Source organism: Bubalus bubalis, chromosome X, assembly GCF_019923935.1.
Source record: "Bubalus bubalis isolate 160015118507 breed Murrah chromosome X, NDDB_SH_1, whole genome shotgun sequence".
Taxonomy (NCBI): domain Eukaryota; kingdom Metazoa; phylum Chordata; class Mammalia; order Artiodactyla; family Bovidae; genus Bubalus; species Bubalus bubalis.
Genome location: NC_059181.1, coordinates 34832077 through 34850183, shown reverse-complemented (window position 1 = coordinate 34850183; position 18107 = coordinate 34832077). Strand labels below are relative to the sequence as shown.

The following is an 18107-nucleotide window of genomic DNA, read 5'->3' as shown; positions in this document are numbered from 1 at the left end:
TTCCGAGGCAAAAACATCAAACAGGTCACATACTATCAAAATTGATGGAGGCATGTGAGCAAGCAAGATAGGGATAAGGGGGGTGATGCTTTTGCTGGAGTTTTGGGGGTTTGTTTGTTGGTTGGTTTATTTTTTTCCTGTTTGATTTGTTTCTGTGCTCTCCTGTCATATTCTGAGTTCAGGGATCAGATCCCTAAAAACAATGCAATTTGTGGTCAAAGATCAGTGAGTCAAGGGCCAGGAAAGATTTATTTTAAAAAAATGATACATAGCCTTCTGACAGCTGTACATTTAAAGAGAGATGAATTCTGCAAGGGAGCTCAAACCAAAACAGCTGAATGTAAAGACAGGCCCATTTTCACTAGAGGGTTGATGAGACATATTTTATTCTACCTTATGCTAAATCTTTATAACTCAAACTGTAGTGAAAGAATGGCAATTGCCCACTGAGTTGAGGTAGTAACTAAATCCCAGTATGCCGTCAATTTTCTAACTAATAGAAGATGTGTAACAAATAGTCTTCATTTGTCCTTCATTTGAAGTATTTTCTTTTTATCATTACAGAAACATAAGACAATTAATAAGCTATTAAAATCATTTAAATATTCATAAAAAAGAAGACAACTTCTTTAGTTTCACCATAAACATACAGGCACCCCTTCCCACTAAATGTGCTCTGGTCTTTATGGCTTTCATTTACTCTTTTATAGCTGGAATTTCTGCCAAGTTTCTAGTGAAATAAGATGTGTTTATGACTAAGACTGAATTTCACAGCTTCAAAAAACTTCAACTAGATACTTTAAAAACTTGGTATCTGAAACTAGATACCTGAGAAATATGTCTCTATGAAACTTGACAAGTGAAGATTTACTTTCTAATCTTGCAATATGTCCGGTGTGGGCATGGATGAAGAGAATGAGCTCACGCTTGACAGCCTTGAACACTGCGTATCACAAAGGCCAGCACCAAGCCCTACTGTAATACACTGGCTGGCCGGCTAGTACTGTCACCATGGAATCCCAGTGGCTTTCATCTGTGGAATTTATAATTTAAAGGCCATTTAAGAGAACGAACATCTGGAGAGAGTAGCACAGAGTGTGCCAAGAATTCTAAGAACCTTTTGACCCTTTCAACTTTTCCACAGATTTCATGAGACATCAGTATGAAGAGGGCAGGAAAGGGACACTGCTAAGTTGGCCACAGGCTCTGGCCTGCAGGCTGAGGCAGGGACACAAATGCTCTTTTCTGAAGAGGACTTTGATAAGTCATCCACTTAGTGATATACATGACTGTCCTATATATTTTTTTTTTTTTGATCCATGAAAGAAGAACAAAAATGTCTTTCTAAAAAGGAAGTAAGAAGACATGCTGCTAAGTCACTTCAGTCGTGTCCAACTCTGTGCGACCCCATAGACGGCAGCCCACCAGGCTCCCCCGTCCCTGGGATTCTCCAGGCAAGAACACTGGAGTGGGTTGCCATTTCCTTCTCCAATGCATGGAAGTGAAAAGTGAAAGTGAAGTCGCTCAGTCGTCTCCGACTCTTCGCAACCCCATGGACTGCAGCCCACCAGGCTCCTCCACCCATGGGACTTTCCAGGCAAGAGTACTGGAGTGGGGTGCTATTGCCGTCTCTGAAGGCATAGCTTCCCTTTAAATGATGGAAGCACTTGAGCTACGGTATTCCTTAGCATACACTTAATCTGTAGATAAACTCCCAGAGAGTTGTAAAAATCAAAGAGGCACCAGTGTTCAACTATCAAGAAAAATCAGTACCACCGGTATGGTTTCTAAGTGAAGCAAATATGGTTTGGGAAGATGAGGCTGTCTAAAAAAAAGAAAATTGAAATAGAGGCATGGGGATAATAGCAGTTTTATTAAGTGCCTCGGAGACAACTCAGATCTGTGGTATTTGTTGAAAACAAATGATATGTATATTTTGTTGAAATGGCAAGCCAGGTCTGGGCAAGATCAGGAGACAGTATTAAGGTTGCAAAAAGAGTTGAGTACAAGCTTTGAAATTCAAACAAATGAATAAATGATTTAAATAGTACAGATTTTTGTTTGTGCTGGTACCATAAAGCATTCTGCCTCAATGCAAATCATAGAAGGCTGTAGGCAGTGCATGTCATGGTGCCAGTCAGGAGAATCTATCATTCTTTGTAAAGTGCCATTCTTTGCTTTCTGAGACTGTGTGTTGCATTTTATTGTTTAAGGCTACATTCATAATGCATTACTGCATTTTTCTTTACTTTTTTTTTTTTTTTACCACTTAAGGATACAGTATCTTAAATCTATGTACTTTTCTTCTGTATATGTGTACTGCCCTCATAACTGTACTGTAAAGTCCCTTGAAAAGAAGATAAGACAGTGAGATATAGATATCAGAGAATGATTTTCAGTAAACTGATTAGGGAAATGGAGATTAACACTGATGCTAATGTAATTTATATGAGATCTCCTCATATGTTCCTGTCATCTGCCAAGGTCATATGGTCTCCAGAGGACAAACCCCATATTGAGGAATGGGTCATTTGCATCTAAGTGGTCAATATTAAGTTTGCAGAATTATTCACACATCTTACAGTAAGTCCTCTACATACGAACCTCCAAATTGTGAACTTTTAACGATACGAAAGTGCCTCTGGTTCCAGCAAGGAACCAGAACTTGTTCCATCAACAGCATGAGTGGAATTGCAGCTTGCCCTCCATCACCTATTGCTGATGATCCTCTAGCTCCCACCCTCTTCCCCTCTCCCACTCAGTAACCCTTCTTGCCTGTTCACTTGCTGCCAGCCCCTGTATGCCAGCTGTTGTACTGTACTACTGTACTTTTCAAGGTACTGTAAGATTAAAAACTGTTGTGTGCTTGTTTGCTTTTTATGTATTGTGTGAAAGCATTATAAACCTCCTACAATACAGTACTATATAGCCAACTATATTAGTTGGGTGCCTAGGCTAACTTTGTTGGATTTACAAACAAACTGGACTTACAGACACACTCTCAGAATGGAACCCGTTTGTATGTAGGAGACATACTGTATTATCTTTTGGATGCTTGCAGGGCCATTAGTGATATCCCCTGTTTATTCCTGGTATGGATAATTTGCGTCTCTTTTTTGTCATTCTTACTAAAGATTTATCCATTAATTTTTTTTTAAAGAATCAGCATTTAACTTCATTGATGTTTTCTATCTTTTTTCTGTTTTCAAATTCATTGATTTCTTTTCAGTTATTTCCTTCCTCAGCTTGTGGTGGTGGTAGTTTAGTTGCTAAGTTGTGTCTGACTCTTGTGACCCCATGGACTGTAGCCTGCCAAACTCCACTGTCCATGGGATTCTCCAAGCAAGAATACTGGAGTGGGTTGCCATTTTCTTCTCCAGGGGATTTTCCCAACCCAGGGATTGAACGTGGGTCCCCTGTATTGAAGGCGGATTCTTTACTGACTGAGCTACAAGGGAAGCCCTTCCTCTGCTTGATTTGGGTTTATTCTTTCTTTCTTACATTCTTTAAGTGGGAACTTAGATTATTGATTTGACACTTCTCCTTTTACCAAATATATGTGTATTGTGTTATCACTTTCTATTTTATCCATGGTTTAGTTATATGTCACAAATTTTGATATGCTGTATTTTCATTCATTTCTAGGTCATTTTAAAAAATCCTGTTTGAAATTTCCTCTTTGACTCATTGATTGTCTAGGAGTATGCTATTTAGTTTTCATGTCTTTGGAAATTTTATATTCATTTTTAGATTCCACATATAAATGAAAACATACAGTACTTGTTCTTCTCTGATTTGTTTCACTACACATCATACCCTCCCAGTCCATCTATTTTGTTGCAAATAGAAAATTCCTATTCTTTCTTATGACTGAGTAATATTCCATTGTATATAAATGCCAGTTCTTTAATCATTCATCTGTTGATGGACATTTAGATTGCTTGCATAACTTGGCAATTGTAAATAATACTGCTATGAACATTGGGATGCACATATCTTTTCAAATTAGTATTTTTGTTTTCTTCAAATAAACACCCAGGAGTAGAACTGTTGAATTGTATACTAGTTATATTTTTAATATTTTGAGGAACCTCCATACTGTTTTCCATAGTAGCTGTACCAATTTACATTCCCAAAAAGAGTGTACAAGGGTTCGCTTTTCTCCATGTCCTCCCCAACACTTATTTGTTGTCTTTTTGACAAGAGTCATTCTGACAGGTATGAGGTGATATCTCATTGTGGTTTTGTTTTATGTTTTCCTGATGATCAGTAATGTTGAGCATTTTCAAGTGCCTACTGGCTATCTATATGTCTTTGGGGAAATGTCTGTTCAGGTCCTCTGCCCATTTTTTAAGTCAAGTTGTTTTAATTTTTTACACTGAGTTGTATGAGTTCTTTCTATATTTTGGATATTAACCCCTTATCAGATATATCATTTACAAATATCTTCTCTCATTCAGTAGGGTGCCTTTTTATTTTATTGATGGATTTTCTCACTGTTTAAAAGATTTTAAGTGCCATTTATTTTTTTCTTTCCCTTGCCAGAGGAGACAGATAAAAAAAAAAAAAATTACTAAGGCTGTGCCAGAGTGTATTGCATACAATTTCTTCTAGGAATTTTATGGATTCTGGTCTCATACTTATGTCTTTAATCCATTATAAGTTTATCTTTGTATATGGTGTGAGGAAATGTTCTAATTTAATTCTTGTACATGTAGCTATTCAGTTTTCTCAGCATGATTTACTGAAGAGACTCTCTCCCCCATTGTGTATTCTTGCCTCTTTTGCCCTAGATTAATTGACCGTATGTGCATAGGTTCTTTTCTGGGCTCTATTCTGTTCCACTGATCCATATGTCTGTTTTAATGTTGGTATCATATTGTTTTGATTACTGCAACTTTGTAGTATATAGTCTGAAGTCAAGAAACATGATACCCCGGCTTTGTTCTTTTAATCTCAAGATTGCTATGGCTATTCAGGGTCTTTTGTGCTTCTATGAATTTTTGAAATTTGTTCTAGTTCTGTGAAAACTGCCACTGGTAGTTTGATCAAGATTGCATTAAATCCTGAGATTGCTCTGGGTAGTATGATCATTTTAACAATATTAATTCTTCCAATCCATAAACATACACTATCGTTCCATTTATTTGTAACATCTTCAATTTCCTTCATAAATGTCTTATAGTTTTCAGCATATAGGTCTGTCATCTTCTTGCTTAAATTTATTCCTAGGTAATTTATTCTTTTAGATGTGATTATAAAAAGCCTCTTGATGAAAGTGAAAGTGGAGAGTGAAAAAGTAGGCTTAAAGCTCAACATTCAGAAAACTAAGATCATGGCATCCGGTCCCATCACTTCATGGGAAATAGATGGGGAAACAGTGGAAACAGTGTCAGACTTTATTTTTCTGGGCTCCAAAATCACTACAGATGGTGACCGCAGCCATGAAATTAAAAGACGCTTACTCCTTGGAAGGAAAGTTATGACCAACCTAGATAGCATATTCAAAAGCAGAGACATTACTTTGCCAACAAAGGTCCGTCTAGTCAAGGCTATGGTTTTTCCTGTGGTCATGTATGGATGTGAGAGTTGGACTGTGAAGAAGGCTGAGCGCTGAAGAATTGATGCTTTTGAACTGTGGTGTTTGAGAAGACTCTTGAGAGTCCCTTGGACTGCAAGGAGATCAGCCCTGGGTGTTCTTTGGAAGGAATGATGCTAAAGCTGAAACTCCAGTACTTTGGCCACCTCATGCGAAGAGTTGACTCATTGGAAAAGACTCTGATGCTGGGAGGGATTGGGGGCAAGAGGAGAAGGGGACAACAGAGGATGAGATGGCTGGATGGCATCACTGACTCGATGGATGTGCGTCTCAGTGAACTCCGGGAGTTGGTGATGGACAGGGAGGCCTGGCGTGCTGCGATTCATGGCGTCGCAAAGAGTCGGACACGACTGAGCGACTGATCTGATCTGATAAATGGGACTGTTTTCTTGCATTCTTTTTTCTGATTGCCCATTATTAGTGTAGAGAAAAGCAACATATTTCTGTACATTAGTCTTCTACTGTGCAACATTATTGCATTCATTTACTACTTTTAACAGTTTATCTGACATAGATTTTAGAGTTTTCTATTTATAGTACCACATAATCTATACATATTGACAGTTTTACTTCTTTCCCTCCATTTTGGAGGCCTTGTAATTTATTTTTCTTATCTGATTGCTGTGGTAATGACTTCCAATACTATGTTAAACAAAAATGACAACAGTGGACATTCTCATCTTGTTCCTGATCTTAGACGAAAAGCTTTCAGCTTTTCACCACTAAGTCTAATGTTAACTGAGTTTGTTATAAATGGCTTTTATTATGGTGAGATATTTTCTGTGTATACTAACTTTGCTCAGAGTTTTCATCATAAATAAATGTTGAATTCTGTCAAATGCTTTTTATGTTTCTATTAAGGTTATTATGTGATTTTTATCCTTCCTTTTGTTAATGTGGTGTATTATTTGGATTGATTTGCAGATATTGAATAACCCTTTCATTCTGGAATAAATCCCACTTAATCATGCTGTGTGATCCTTTTTATGTCTTGTCAAATTTGGTTTGCTAATATTTTGTTGAGTATTTCTGAATTTATAGTCATCAGAGATATTAGCCTATATATGTTTTTCTTTTTTTGTATCATGTTGGATTTTGGTATCAGGATAATGGTAGTCTCATAGAATGAGTTTGGGAATGTTCCCTTTCCTGAACTTTTATTTATGGTTTTGAGTGGTTATCTTTGTATAGTTTTTTTAATAATTGCTCTTAGTGTCATATTACATATGTATAACATCACAATCTTCTGGTGTTACCATTTTACCAGTTTGAATAAATGAATTTAGTAAAGTCACAGGATACAAAATTAATACAGAGAAATTCCTTTCATTCCTATACACTAACAATGAAAAATCAGAAACAAAAATTAAAGAAACAATCCCATTCGCCACTGCAACTAAAAGAATAAAATACCTAGGTATACTTTTTAATGGCCGAGTAATACTCCATTGTGTATATGTACCACAGCTTTCTTATCCATTCAGCTGCTGATGGACATCTAGGCTGCTTCCATGTCCTGGCTATTGTAAACAGTGCTGCAATGAACATTGGGATACACGTTTCTCTTTCAATTCTGGTTTCCTCGGTGTGTATGCCCAGCAGTGGGATTGCTGGGTCATAAGGCAGTTCTATTTGAATCAGTTCTAATGTGGTGGATGAAACTGGAGCCTATTATACAGAGTGAAGTAAGCCAGAAAGAAAAACACCAATACAGTATACTAACACATATATATGGAATTTAGAAAGATGGTAACAATAACCCTGTATACGAGACAGCAAAAGAGACACTGATGTATAGAACAGTCTTTTGGACTCTGTGGGAGAGGGAGAGGGTGGGATGATTTGGGAGAATGGCATTGAAACATGTATAATATCATATATGAAACAAGTCGCCAGTCCAGGTTCGATGCACGATACTGGATGCTTGGGGCTGGTGCACTGGGACGACCCAGAGGGATGGTATGGGGAGGGAGGAGGGAGGAGGGTTCAGGATGGGGAACACATGTATGGTGGATTCATTTTGATATTTGGCAAAACCAATACAATATTGTAAAGTTAAAAAATTAAATAAAATTTAAGAAAATAAATAAATAAAATGAAAAAAATAAAAAAATAAAAAAAAAGAATGAAAAAAAAAAAAAAAAACCTAGGTATAAATCTACCTAAAGAGACAAAAGACCTGTATGCAGAAAACTATAAGACAGTGATGAAAGAAATCAAAGATGACACAAACAGTTGGAGAGATATACAATGTTGTTGGATTAAAAGAATCAATGCTGTGAAAATGATTATACTACCCAAAGCAATCTACAGATTCAATGCAATCTCTATCAAATTATCTGTGACATTTTTCACAGAAAAAAAACAAAAATTTTACAATTTGTATGGAAACACACAAGACTCCAAGTAGCCAAGGCAATCTTGAGAAAGAAAAATGGAACTGGAAACCTGGCTTTAGACTATACTACAAAGCTATAGTCATCAACACAGTACCATACTGTACCCCGATGTTCACTGCAGCACTATTTACAATAGCCAGAACATAGAAGCAACCTGGATGTTCATCAACAGGTGAATGGATAAAGAAGATGTGGTACACACATACAATGGGAATATTTCTCAGCCACAAAAAGGAATGCATTTGAGTCAGTTTTAATGAAGTGGATGAACAACCTAGAGGGGTGGGATGGGACATAGGAGGGAGGGTCAAGAAGGAGGGGACATATGAATACCTATGGCTGATTCATGGTGATGCATGGCAGAAACCAACACAATATTTTAAAGCAATTATGCTTCAATTAAAAATAAATAAAATGTTTACCAAAAAAAGACAGGGCAAATATATGTAAAGGAGTATTACTCAGCTATAAAAAGGATCAAAGTTGAGTTAGTTTCAGTGAGGTGGATGAACCTTAGAGCCTGCTATACAGAGTGAAGTCAGTCAGCAAGAGAAAAACAAATACCTATATTAACAAACACACACACACACACACATATATATGAAGTCTAGAAAAATGGTACTGATGAACCTATTTGCAGGGAAGGAATGGAGACACAGACGAAGAGAATGGACTTGTGAATACATCTGGGGAAGGAGAGGGTAGGAGAAGTTGAAAAAGTAGAATTGACATATATACACTATCATGAATAAAACAGATAGCTAGTGAGAAGCTGCTATATATAGGGAGCCAAGCCTGGCTCTCTGTGACGACCTAGATGGAGTGGGATGGGGAGTAGGGGAGGGAGGCTTAAGAGGGAGGAGACACACATTTAATTATGACTGATTCACAATGTTGTTCAGCAGAAAACAACACAACATTGTAAAACAACTTTCCTCTAATTAAAAAATAAACTTAAAAAAAGAAAAAAAATCTTACTTCCCTTTACATCTTTTACTCCCTTCCATTTATAACATCTGCTTATTAAAAAGCAGAGACATTACTTTGCAAACAAAGGTCCATCTAGTCAAGGCTATGGTTTTTCCAGTAGTCATGTATGGATGTGAGAGTTGGACCATAAAGAAAGATGAGCACTGAAGAATCGATGCCTTCAAACTGTGGTGTTGGAGAAGACTCTTGAGAGTCCATTGGACTGCAAGATCAAACCCGTCTATCCTAAAGGAAATCAGTCCTGAATATTCATTGGAAGGACTGATGCTGAAGCTGAAACTCCAATACTTTGGCTGTCTGATGCAAAGAACTGACTCACTGGAAAAGACCCTGAAGCTGGGAAAGATTGAAGGCAGGAGGAGAAAGGGATGACAGAGAATGAGATGGTTGGATGGCATTACCAACTTGATGGACATGAGTTTGAGCAAGCTCCAGGAGTTGGCGATGGACAGGGAAGTCTGGCATGCTACAGTCCATGGGGTCACAAAGAGTTGTACACGACTAAACTGAACTGAATTTATAACATGATTATCATATATTTCCTCTACATGCATTCAGAACCACATCAAACAGTATTATAGTTTTTGATTCCACTGCTATCCATAATTTAGAAAACTCAAGAGGAGAAATATTTACTGCATTTATTTGCTATCATAATTTTGCATATCATGCATTTGAAACCTTCCTGATGCTCCAAGATTTCTTCTTTTTTTTTTTTCTTTTTAGAAAACTTATTTTAGGTACTCAAGGTAGGCATGCTGGTGAAATTTGGAGGTTTTATCATATCATAGATTGGGAATGCTGTCTGTAACTACATGAATATCTGTGTATATATGGCCTAAGTAAATAATAGTCAATTCTCATGAATTTTCCATGTGTAGTTGGAAATAATATGAATTTTTGATTCTCAGAGTTTGATATTTATACAAGATCCACCTGATTAATTATATTGCTGAGTTTTCTTACAGACATGAAATTTTTTGGTTTACTTAATCTGTTTTTCTGAAAAGTAAATTTCCTGTTGATACTCAGTTTTCCTGTATTTCTCTTTATATTTTCAGTTTTTTTCTTATGAATTTGTTCTGCTGAGTTATTAGGTGTATAAATATTAATAACTGTTTTATATTCATTAGAATGTCACCTTAGCATTACAAAAGTATTCTTATCTGTCTCTTTTTATGTTTTGTTTGATATCTACTTTCTCAGATATCAGGTTTAGGACCTTTACTTTCTTTTTATTTGCATTTACATGTTTATCCATTGTGCATTTAAACTATTTTATTAGCTGTCTTTTCTTTATACATCATAGTGTTATGTTCTACTCTGTGACTCTTATTTTTTCTCCATAAAGTAGGCATGTGAAGACTAGTTGAATATTTTTGAAGCCTAGTTGAATATTGTTTAAAGTACATAGATAAATATAGTTTTGAGCTATGCCATTTATTTTATTCTGTTTCTCTGTCTCTGTTTCTCTCACATGCACACTTTTTGGATTCTTTTGGTATACAGTAAAATGTGTATTTTTTGCTGTAGTTGATCTCAATAAAATATGACTTTTTAATAATATTTTATTCCACCTAATTTTTAGCTATTATCTTTTAGTTCTGCATTATGAGAAATATTGAAATTAGCTAAAACTATCTGCTCCCTACTATCTAATGTGAAGTGACATATTTTTATTCAGTTAATATCTATAAGGCCATAAAGTGAACTTATTCTATTTTATTTACACTTTCCTCATAACCCTATCACTCTTAATGTTTATACTCCACATATGGTGTCAGGAAGCATAATCATTAAATACTATCCTTCCTTCATTATAACTATAATTTTGATTTATGTCTATAGGTAAAAATGAATTTAATGCTTCTGCTGACACTGCTCTAGTCATTTTAATTGACAACTTATTTCTTTACTTGATTCTTCAAGAAGAACTTGTAAAAAGAATATTCTCTAAGCCTTTATTTTTGAAGGTAAGTTTGGGTGGTATATTAATTTCCTAGGGTTGCAGTAACAAATTACCAGAAACTGGGTGGCTTTAAAACACAGAAATGTATTTTCTCAGTTTTAAAAGCCAGAAGTTTGGAATCAAAATGTCAGCAGGTCTATACATCTTCCAAAGGCTCTAGGAGAGAATCCTTCCTTGCCCCTCCTAGCTTCTTGTAGCTCCTGATGTTCCTTGTCTTGTGGCAGCATTATGACCATCTCTGCTCCTGTCTTCATATGGTTTTATGTCTTGGTGTCTTCTTTGTAGGACAGATGTCATAGCCAGATTGCCCTCACATTCTTGTTTGTTTCTTGTACGGACACATCATTGGATTCAGGGTCCATTCTAAATTAAGTGAAAGATTTTAAGATTCTTAATACATCTGCAAAGACCCTGTTTCCAAAAAAAAACTCACATTCCCAAGTACTAGAGTTTAGGACTTAAATATGTTTTGAGGGTCATTATTCAATCATTATAATTCACCTTCTGATCCCCAAAACTTTATTTCTGTCCCATGTGCAAAATACATTCACACCATCTCAACATCTCCAAAAGTCTCAACCTCATTACCACATCAAGTGTAAGTTTAAAATCTCATCTAAATATCATCAGCTCAGAAAAGTCCCAAATCTCATGTTCTAAATCATAAAGTAATTAGTCTCCAATTAAAATAAATAAATTTATATTTTAAAAAAAAAACAGGTATGAATGAGACTCTGGCTATGATCATTCTGGGCAAAACTGCCCTCCATTTGAGTACCCGTGAAACTACACATTATCTGCCTCCCAAAGAAAATGGTAGGTCAGTCATTGGTTAAACAGTCTTGTTCCCATACAGAGAAACTGGAGGTAATAAAGGGGTCAGTGGTTCCAAACAAGTTAGAAACCCAGCAAGGAAAATTCCATTATGTTTTAAGGCCTGAAAATAATCCTCTATGGCTTTCAAGTTCTATCTTTTGGGCCCATGGAAGCTCTCTGGTTCCACCTCTCTGACTTCTCTCTGTATTCACAGTTCTTCCCTTGGAAACATGGTTCTTGAAGCATATCATATGCTTGAAGTTCATAAGCTCTATCAGCCTGTCTCCTGCCTGCAGAAGTTCTGAAGTTTGATTGGCCTCTTTGACTTTGTCCTGTCTCTGTTCCCTTCAGTTCGAGCTGGTGGCGTTTTTACTGATATAACATTCTCAAAAAACACTGTGGTTCTCCCATGTATTCCATGGGGATCTATGCCATTAGACAAGAAGATCCTCCACAAATTTTCCATTGGTAACTCTTGCACTGGCTTCTGCTCAGATCATTGAGTATATCCATTAGTCACACACCTAATCTCTCCAACAAAGGTTGTCCAGGAAATCCCATGACCCTGTCTTCAGCGAATGCTTCTCCAGCAGTGAGTTTGCTAATTTTAGCCTCATTTGCAATCTGGATAGGTCAAAAATCTCCCAAATCACTGAATATTGGTTTATTTCTGCTTAATAGTTCCTTCTTCAATATAGTTCTTTCCTCTTGTATTTTACTATAAGCAACAAGGAGATACCAGGCTATACCTTCAGCACTTTTCTTGGAAATCGCCTCAGCTAACATGTTTTTGTTGTTGCTGTTGTTCTGCTTTGTGAACAACAGAACACAATTCAGCCAAGCTTTATGATATTTTATAACAAGGGTCATCTTTCCTCTACTTTCCAATAACATGTTCCTCATTTTCTTCTGATACTTTGTAAGAAGTACTTTTGATGTTCATACGTCTACTAACTCTCATCAAGGCAATCTGGAATTTTTCTATCATGTACCTCAAAATTTTGGAAGCTTCCACCCATTATCTACTTTCAAGGCCACTTCTACACTTCAGTATTTGTTATAACAACACCCTACTTCCAGGTACCAAAATCTTATTGGCTTCCTAGACCTGTCTTAAACAAATGACCACAAACTTGGGTAGACTAAAATAACAGAAATGTATCCTGTCACAGTTCTAGAGGTCAGAAGTCCAAGAAGTCCAACATCAAGATACAGAAAGAGCCACATATCCTCCAGAGCTCTAAAGAAAATCCTTCTTTGCCTCTTCCAACTTCTGGTATCTCTTGGATTTCCTTGGCATGTTGTAGTATAAAAACAATCTCTGCCTCCACCTTTACAATCCCTTCTTTTTAATGTGTCTATTTATCCTCTTTTATGTCTCTTATAAGGATTGGAATTGGGGATCCATCTATATACAGAATCATGTCATCTTGAGATCTTTTACTTAATTATATTGGCAAATATCCTATTTCCAAACAAGGTCATATTCACAGTTACTAGGGATTAGGACTTGGACCTATCTTTTGGGAGTCACTACTCAACACACTACAGATGGATATAGATGTAGTGTAGATCTTAGAAAAAGCTAGAGAATTTCAGAAAAACATCTGCTTCATTGACTACACTAAAGCCTTTGACTGTGTAGATCACAACAAACTGTAGAAAATTCTTAAATTGATGGGAATACCAAACCACCTTACCTGCCTCGTGATAAACCTGTATACAGGTCAAGAAGCAACAGTTAGAACCAGACATGGAACAATGAACTGGTTCCAAATTGGAAAAGATTATGTCAAGGCTGTTTATTATCACTTTGCTTATTTAACTTATATGCAGAGTACATCATGCGAAATACTGGGCTGGATGAAGCATAAGCTGGAATCAAGATTGCTGGGAGAGATAGCAACAACCTCCGATATGCAAATGACAACAACCGAATGGTAGAAAGCAAAGAAGACTTAAAGTGCCTCTTGATGAAGATGAAAGAAGAGAGTGAAAAAGCTGGTTTAAAACTCAACATTCAAAAAATGAGGATCATGGCATCCAGTGCCATCACTTCATGGCAAATAGAGTGAGAGACTTTCTTTTCTTGGGCTCCAAAATCACTGCAGATGGTGACTGCAGCCACGAAATTAGACACTTGCTCCTTGGAAGAAAAGCAATGACAAACCTAGACAGTGTATTAAAAAGCAGAGACATTACTTTGCCTACAAAGGTCTGTCCAGTCAAAACTATGGTTTTTCCAGTAGTCAAGTACAGATGTGAGAGCTGGACAATAAAAAAGGCTGAGCACCAAAGAAATGATGCCTTCAAACTGTGGTGCTGGAGAAGACTCTTGAGAGTCCCTTGGACTGCAAGGAGATCAAACCAGTCAATCCTAAGGGAAATCAGTCTTGAATATTCACTGGAAGGACTGATGCTGAAGCTGAAGCTCCAATATTTTGGCCACCTGATGTGAAAAGTCGACTCATTGGAAAAGACCCTGATGCTGGGAAGACTGAAGGCAGGAGGAGGAGGGGACGACTGAGGACAAGATGGTTTGATGGCATCACAGACTCAATGGACATGAGTTTGAGCAAACTCTGAGAGATGGTGATGGACAGGGAAGCCTGGCGTGATGCAGTCCATGGGGTCGTAAAGAATGGGACACGACTGAGCGACTGAACAACAGATGGATTTATAAAATCCTTTGCTATCTTTTTATTTTGAGTCTCTTAAGTCTATCATTTCCTGACATAAAGTGGAGATGTTTAAAAGCTTGATGACAATTTCATTCTTTTCTTTGTGAGTTAATCTTTTTGCCTAGATGACTAATAAGTGATGTGTTTTCCTCTAAAATATAAATGTTTTAGTAAAATATATCTCAGTGTTGAATGTTTTTGTATCTCAGTGTTGAGTGTTTTTGTATCAGTACGTAGTATGCCCTTTCAATAAGTAGTTTTGACATTTTAATTCAAGCAGTTTTCTTGAATTAAAAATTGTGTTAATTTTATTGTTTTTTATTCTTCCATTGCTTTTTCTTTTTCTTCCTATTATATGCATTTTGGATTTTTTCTTGTCTTCCATATTTATCACTTTCTCTAGACTCATTATGTCTTTCTTAATTTTTAATTAAAAATTTTTCTTTTAATCTATCCATTTTAAGGAAATTTCCCTGATGCTTATTTACTAGTATTTCTCAGTTTACTCTTCACTTCACTTTTTAAAAAAATTACTTCTCTTTCAGCTCACTTCCCCTGTCACCTGGTTGAATTTTCTAATTCAGACTCATCTTTTTGTTTTATATTTTCTATATGATTTTAATTAAAAAGTTAAAAGAGTAAAACATTATAATATAAACTTTAAATTGTACTATATTTTTAAAATATTTATTTACAGTTTATCTGTTCTGTAGCCAAAAATCTCTAAAGTTCCTTCATTTAATGCAATGATGTTATTTTGCTTCCCAAAATCCTCCCCCTCTGAATTTAACAATAGATTTTTAAACAGTGTTTAAATAATCAGGCCAAGAACTATTATTATATTGTATTTAATGACTCAACTTCACAGGATCTTTTAAAAAATAGTCACATCATGTCATAGTATGTACACATTTATTTGTATAGAGTATGGCTGAATATCCAAACATGTTTCATGTAGTAATGAATTAGAATGACATATGCCAGCTATCAGTTATGGGCCAAAATGTATGATTCTCTCAGCAAGCCTACAAAATTATTACTTTATCCATTTTATAGAAGACATGTTTAGATTTGGAAATATTAATTAACTTAGCCAAGATAACTCAGCAAGCAAGGGGCAAAGCTCACATTTGGTTTAAAAATCCAATCTTCTGAGCCACTCTTAGGAAGCCAGTTGCCTAGGTAATCCTCACTTCCATTTCAAGGATGCAAGGTGCTATTTTAGGAGTAGTTCCTTCTTCTCTGGAGTACTCTATCCAGCATCCTGGGGCATTAGCAATTATTCTGTACAAGTCAAGCCCTAGTTTTATTTAACAAGATCTGGTAAGATAGGATTATAAAAGAAATTTCATAAAGCATATGTGCACACGTACACACTATTAAATAGTAATTATATAGGTGACTAACACCAAGAAATTTACCAGGAAAATTTAAATCTTAACTGTCTAGCAGCATATTAATTTTACATTCAAATACATTTTCAATCTGACCACTTCCCAGCACCTCCACAGCTATCATGTTTAGTCCAAGATACTCCCATCTCCCTTTACTTTTCTTCAATAGCCCCCTAAATGGCTTCATTACTTCCACTTTTGCTGTACAGTTAATTTTCCACATTGCGGCCAAGATGATCTTTAAGAACATAAACCAGATCCTATCAATCATCTTTCAAAATTCTCCAGTAGCTGCTTTAACAGACAATAAAAGGTAAGTCCTTGTACTAATCTGACAGGATTATTTTATTTTTAATTGTTGATTTGTAAGAGTTCTTTATAAATTCTGGATATAACTACTATATCTGGATATAAGCACTATATCAGAATTATGAATTAAATTTTTCCTCATTCTTCAGTTGTCTTTTCACTTTCTTTATGGTGTCCTCTGAAATACAAAAGGTTTCTTTTGCTGCTTATACTTTTAGTGCCATACCTAAAAAGGATTTAACTCAACGTCTAAAGAATATTTTTAAGATTATTATAATTTTAGCTCTTATATTTAGGTTCCATGATCCATTTTGAGTTATTTTTTGTGTATGGTATAAGAAAGGAAGTACAACTTGATTGTTTTGCATGTAGATGTCCAGTTGACCCAGCACCATTTATTGAAAAGACTTTTCTTTTCCCATTTAATTGTCTAGGCATAATTTTTAAAAACCAAATAACCATAAATGTAAAAATTTACTTCTAGATTATCAATTCTCTTCCATTGACCTGTGTCTCACCTTGCCAGGACCTGACTGTCTACGTTACTGTCACTTTTACACTAAGTTTTACAGTTCAGGACGGTGACTCTTCCAGCATTTTTTTTTTTTTCAAGATCATTTGACCATTATACCTCCCTTGAATTCCCATGTGAATTTTATGATCAATTTCTGCAAAAAAAGTTAACTGGGATTTTGACAGGGACTGGATTAACACTATAGATCAAATTATGGAAAACTGACATCTTAACAATATTAAATCTTTTGTTCCATGAACATAGGGGGCCTTTCCATTCACTCAGGTCTTCTTTAATTTCTTTTAAAGACAGTAGGATGCATGTTGATGTATGGCAAAACCAATACAATATTGTAAAGTAAATAATAATAATAATAAAATAAAAAAGAAATAAAAAAATAAAGAGTACTTTGTAGTTTTCAGAGTATGAGTTTTATACGTCTTTTTATTAAATCTATTCTACATATTATATTTTCCAATATGCTATTATAAAAGAAATTTTTTAGTTTTAAATTTTCAATTAGAGGATAATTGCCTTACAATGTTGTACAAATTTTCTTAATTTTTAGATTTTTTATTGCTGGGGTACAGAAATAAAATAGATTTTGTGTACTGATCTTACAACCTGGCTGAAATCACTCCTTTATTAATTCTCTTTTTTTAGTGGATTCCTTGTAAGTTTCTATATACAATATTGTGTCATCTGCCAAAAAATAGTTTTACTTCTTCCTTTCTAGTCTGGATTTTTTTTTTAATTTTCTTGCCTAATTGCCCTAGGCAGAGGCAATACTACGTTAAGTAGAAGTGGTGAGAGTGAAAGTCCTTGTCTTATTTCTGATCTTAAGGGAAAGACATTCAGTTATTTACCAATAATAATTCCAGTGTTTAATGTGGACTTTTACTGGATGGGTCGCATTTTCTTCATTTCTTTTCTTGGATACTTAACATTTTAGATACTATGAATATATTGTAGCAGCTCTGGATACTAGTCAAAGCTATGGTTTTTCCAGCAGTCATGTATGGATGTGAGAGTTGGACCATAAAGAAAGCTGAGCACCGAAGAACAGATGCTTTTGAACCATGGTGCTGGAGAAGACTCTTGAGAATCCCTTGGACTGCAAGGAGATCAAACCAGTCAATCCTAAAGGAAATTAGTCCTGAATATTCATTGGAAAGACTGATGCTGAAGCTCCAATACTTTGGCCACCTGATGCGAAGAACTGACTCACTGGAAAAGACCCTGGTGCTGGGCAAGATTGAAGGCAGGAGGAGAAGGGGACAACAGAGGATGAGATGGTTGGATGGCATCACCGACTCAATGGACATGAGTTTGAGCAAGTTCCAGGAGTTGGTGATGGACAGGGAAGCCTGGTGTGCTGCAGTCCATGGGGTCGCAAAGAGTTGGACACAAGTGAAGGACTGAACTGGATACTAATA

General features: G+C 35.9%; 1 long non-coding RNA gene across 1 annotated transcript in view; it reads right to left on the bottom strand.

The window, feature by feature from the left end:
- Positions 1 to 11021: 11021 nt before the first annotated feature.
- Positions 11022 to 18107, bottom strand: part of LOC123331814 — a 41154-nt gene continuing 34068 nt past the window's right edge. Inside the window, exon 2 of the long non-coding RNA XR_006548606.2 lies at positions 11022 to 11320. This is a non-coding gene — a long non-coding RNA (uncharacterized LOC123331814). The remainder of the gene's footprint in view (positions 11321 to 18107) is intronic.